Source organism: Sapajus apella, unplaced genomic scaffold (assembly GCF_009761245.1).
Source record: "Sapajus apella isolate SASKATOON/1434 unplaced genomic scaffold, GSC_monkey_1.0 scaffold2, whole genome shotgun sequence".
NCBI lineage: Eukaryota > Metazoa > Chordata > Mammalia > Primates > Cebidae > Sapajus > Sapajus apella.
The window spans coordinates 36213905-36219480 of record NW_022436942.1 but is presented as its reverse complement, the minus strand read 5'-3'; the positions used below and the strand labels follow the sequence as shown (position 1 = coordinate 36219480).

General features: G+C 34.4%; 1 non-coding gene across 1 annotated transcript; it reads left to right on the top strand.

Annotated features, from left to right (window-relative positions):
• Nucleotides 1-2743: 2743 nt before the first annotated feature.
• Nucleotides 2744-2843, top strand: LOC116528129. The gene has a single exon (XR_004258870.1). It is a non-coding gene; the product is annotated as a small nucleolar RNA U13 (small nucleolar RNA).
• Nucleotides 2844-5576: the final 2733 nt, after the last annotated feature.

Below are 5576 nucleotides of genomic sequence, written 5' to 3'. Positions count from 1 at the left end.
GAATAGGGAGTCCTTTCCCCAATGCTTGTTATTGCTGATTTTCTTGAAGATCAGATGATTGTAGGTATGCAGCATTACTTCTCGGCTCTCTATTCTGTTCCATTAATCTATGTGTCTGTTTTTGCAGCATTACCATGCTGTTTTGGTTACTGTAGTTTTTGTAAAACTCTTATGTTTATGTTTGTAGTTATTAGTTAAAGAAGAATTTTATGGACTATGTCACATGTTTTCACCCAAAAGTTATAAGCTTGAGACTCGCAGACATATTGTATGGCTTAACGTTTCAAAAACTTTAAATTATGTACTAGCCAATATTTTAAAATTGGGAAATTTTACATTAACATCTAGATTTACACCTTCCCTTGAAGACTGGTAGCTCTGATCCCATTTTGCTTCCTCCCAGCAATAATCTGAAACTGAGAAGAGGACACTGCGTTACATCCCTCAGCCTCCAATGGCCAGATCATTCACATTTGGGTGGGTGCCCCTTCACTATTCCGGGATCAGGGTTTACTTCTATACAATCAGTGGGTTCAACTAAGTGACCTGGTTCCAACACTATGTGATCCTAAAAGCCTGTTTTTCACAATTATGCCATCAAGTAGTGAATTATCAGATTGTTCTTCCCTTCTTGTCCATTCCTCTTCAGTATTTAGCCATTATACTGGCTGTCCCTACTTTTAGCCTAAATGTACTGTCTGGTAAAAAATATCAGTTAAAGCTAACCTGTGGTTTGATTAAAGATAAATCTACAGCTTACTTTTGGTTTTTAATTAAGTTTACAGTTTACCCTACTTACCACAAGAGACCATCTTCCATCAGTATAAGGAAGATCTAACAAACCAGGTAAGAACCAAAGCAAGGCTGTCCTTGAAGTAAAATAACTCGTTCAGCAAGAAGAGCAGTGGCTCATCTCTTCTTTTATTACTATTTTTAAATTTTTGTTTTAGGTTTGATCTCTTCATTTTAATGAAGAATAAAAGGGAATAGCTTTAAATTTTTCACCTGTTTGGTGATCTATTTACAAAAATTTACATTTTAAGATACTAAAGAGAAATAATAGATAACTCCAAGTGGATATCATGAACTTATGATGTCCTATTTTCTTTTCTGATAAAAGAATAGTACCTATTTTCAACCCCACTGAGATGCTATGAGAACATGTTTTTTCAGCTTCTGTGCTATCCTGCTGTTCTATTCACTCTGCTGCAGTAACCAACAGACCTACCTCATTTAATCCATTTTTAAAACACACAAAGAAATTAGACATCAGCTTATTTTACCTTCATATCTAAAGTTTACCAAAATAAAAAATTATGATTAATACCTGTGTTAAGAAACAAATGTAAATTTTTGAACTGCATACATAGGGTTACCCTTTTCTAAACTCCAGAAACCATAGATCTAAATCCCTCTTCTGCAAAGCACTATATTTAAAGGCTTTGTATTGACACCTAGTAGATGATATTAATGTAGAAAAACAAGATTTGGTGTTTCTAACTGCACAGAAAATAAGAAGCCGACTCTCCTGAGAGCAATGAATTGGACAAATACCCTTTATGTCAGTCAACCAGGGCAAGAAATGTAGTAAAGGAGAAATGTAAATCAGTTGCTCAGTCACAGTCACCATGACTGTTATGCTTAGCCTATAATAATGATGAAAAATGAGATCACCATTCCATTTGTCTACAAAATTTCTTATTGTGCCTTAAACATATAATATTTTGATGCTTTTGCTGCACAAAAAAACAATGCATGCTTTTTTATCCTCACTCAGTAATGTGCTCAAAGGAGGCATGCAAGTAGAGACAGACAGGCAGCAGTAAGTAGTAATAAAGGGAAGAGATTTTATTCATTCAAAATGTTGAAGAGATTGACTAGGTTTTAAGGCTATATTAACTTGGAAAATTTTTTTCAATGATACAGAAATCTATTTAAAGTAGTGGAATACAGCTGAGAATTTTCAGTTGTAACTGTACCAAGGAGTGATTGTGCAAAACAAGTTTCAACTTTTGCATATAGGGAGAGATATCTTTTCCTGAGATATTTTGAGAATACGCTTTAGGTTCTGCATGTCTAAGCAGTGCAGATATTAGGTGATGTGATTCATGAGTATAACATTATCTTGAATAAAGGCTTCACTGTTCTGTATTCCACTTATGCCTTCCCTAGAAGAGACAATAGAATGCCCAATAAAGCTTGAACCAATAGACTAAGACAAATTAGCACTGGCAGAATGCCTGCTTGTCATTGCTTCGGAAGTAGATTTAAAGCTTTAGGATGCTTACTGTATCTATATTTTAATAAATTCCATTCACAATCATATATTTTACTAGTATGGGCCAGCTCCAGTGTTACCTTTAAGCTTCAAGAATGGAATTTGAATTGTACTATTCAATATAAGAAATAAGTATATAAGAACATAAGTATCTAGACCCTGGCTGGACACAGTGGCTCAGGTCTGTAATCCCAGCACTTTGGGAGGCCCAGGTGGGCAGATCACAAGATCAGGAGTTTGAGACCGGCCTGGCCAACATGGTGACACTCCCCTAAAAATACAAAAATTAGCCAGGCGTGGTGTCATGTGTCTGTAGTCCCAGCTACTTGGGAGGCTGAGGCAGAAGAATCATTTGAACCAGGGGGGCAGAGATTGTAGAGAGCCAAGATTGCACTCCAGATTCCATCCTGGGCGACAGAGTGACACTCTGTCTCAAAAATAAAAATAAAAAGCAGGAGTATCTAGATCCTTTTGCGGTTCATAAACATGATAATTGGGTTTTCACACAATCATGAGATGGGCCTCCCTCAAACCTTGTTATGATATCAGCACATTACCTGTGACATGTGAAAAGAAAAAAGAATGTAAGTATCTACTCTGAGTATAAAGAAAGTGCATATTATTATATATCACTGGTCTAATATAGGATAAAAGAATATAGCCTATAATTACTAGGGAATAAAATTTTATATATTATTTATAAAGTTATACAAATTTAAACTATCCTATGAATTATTTGGTTTAAAAATTTCCAAATGTAAAAGCGAATGATTTAATAATATCAAATATAGATAAGAGATAATAATAATTTAAAAGTTCTGAGGGAACAGGTTCAAAACTGTTTGTATAATTATAAAAAGAAGCTAGAGAATGAGTTCATTGTCTTTAGTTCTTTGGATTTAAAATGTATAAGTCAAATACTCAGCTTTCAATCTTATTTTAATAATGAAATACAGGGAAACATTTAAACTTACAAAATTTCCTATACTGGCTATGTAATATTTTTATCTCTTCACATTTTCAAGTATTCATTGAATATTTATTGAACCCTTACTATATGCTAGAACCTGATAGGAGTTTTAAAAGTGCTATTAAAAATTTCCATCATCTCTCTGTATAGATTTATATGCATTATACACACACACACACACACACATATATAAATATATATATATATATACACACACACATACTACTCTTATATGCCTGTCTATCCACCAAAATATAAACCATATATTGATCTAATTAGCCAGCTGGGGAAGTAAGCGTGACAATAGTGTCTGGCTTTGCACTTTCCCTACCTAGGAGAAAAAGCTTTGGAGCTGCAATCTCCCAGGGGGAGACGCTGTCACATATGCCTTTCTGAGAGGGATTAAGAAAGCCAGAGCAGCTGGGACCCATTTTCAAATAAAAAAACAGCATGAAAGGCTTTACATGAATGACTAAAATTCTAAGTTCAGATAAGCTGGAAGAGCCTAAGAAGGGAATGCCTTAGTCTTGGTGTTAAACCAAAGAAAATTGATTAGATTACAAAATGGGTAGGTTTGACTTCTGATGCTGTAAGCCTAGGATAATAAAAAACAAAGATCTGCATCATTATTTATCAGTCCTCTTGCATATCATAGTCAGAAGATGATAAGGGTTAAATGTTATATAAGAAATGTCACAAGCTGAAATAATCAAGACTGTGATTTGTATTAAAATTTTTTACCTTCTAAAATTGTAGGCAATTTTGATAAATTCCATTTTGACATTTAAAAGAGCCATAGCTTTTTTTCTTAAGACAAGATAGTATTTGCCCCTTTCTGGGCCTTTGTTATCTCTTAATGGAAATGTCCTTTCATTGCTTAAGAGATACTTTTCTTGAGCATCTTTATACACAAGAATTTATTGTCAACTTACAACAGGCTCTACCATTTATTCTTAGATATCAAAGTATGTAGGCCCATTGTTTAATCTGATTTTTAGTCAAATGAGATTGTTAGAGCCCTTGGAGCTTACAGTGGGGTCAAATTAAAATGATAATTTAAAAAAAAATTCTATTTTACTTTCCACATGCAAACATAGCACCTATAAAATAGCACTTTGGTGTTTATGAAGTGTCAATTTCTAAGACAAATACAGAAACCCAACAATTACCACAAGCAGTCTTCACCATTTCATTGCAGGAATGTATAGAATTAGTGAAAATAAAGGAAAACAGTATGTTGCTTAATAGTTGACAATCAGAAATGTTTACTTGTTAATGCTTTCTAATTCTAGCCAAAGGCAGTGTATTACTGAGCTGGGCTGCAGATTCACATGGCAAAAATACCACAGAATCACAGGAATCATTTAACTGCCGCAACTTCAGGTTCTGAATAAAAACCATTTCTAAATCCTTTATTTTTACTTTACTTAAAAAATGCATTATTCACATGTTGTTCTTTGATGATAACATGGAATTTTCTCATATTCTGTAAATTTTTCTCTACCTACCAAACTAAAGAAGCTTTCTCATTTGTAGAAGGAAGTGGGAATTATGGGGCTGGAGGTTCTAGAAAGCCCACTCTCTTATTCTTTTCCCTATGAATTCCAATGAGTTGAAAAACAGAAAAAGGAAACTAAATGGGGTTCAAAATAAACTATCAAGTATATTTAGCACTCTCTGGCATTAGCTGTATTCAAGCAATAGCAGAGCTCCCCAGTATTAGACCTTGGGGCCTATCTTGGGAAAATCTGAATCTGCAAAGATCTCTTACCCAACCAACTGCATGGAGCATCATCGACTGTATAACAGCCCCTGTGACATGCCAGAGAGAGACTGTGCATGGTAACTCTACCTATTATTAAGTCATGAGCCAATGAATAACTTCCTGACCCTATCTCACCATAAAATTATGTCATTCTCCTTCATGTAGAGGGAGTTCAGTGAGGGGTGCAGAAAAAATCAGTGTGCTTTCCCTCCTAATACTGCCCTCCTTGCCTTGAGTGGGATTGAAAATCAAAGAAAAGCCAACTAACATTTCTCTGAGAAACAAATTTTGTAAAAATTTATTTTGTATTTATATTACTCTTACATTCTTTTCCAAAAAAAAAACCTCTATTGTTTTGTGTCAATACTTTCCAATATTAATAGGTCACACAAAATCACTTGGCCAGTTTCTCTTATTCCCAATGACAGTCACTAATAGTTATGATGATAGAATTAGCCATTTATTCTATTGACTTGATGAAAAGTCAGCATAGGATGTGCAACTTTTATCAAGTGTATCACCACACATGTGCATCCGAATATTTGTCTACTAAGAATTTGTGT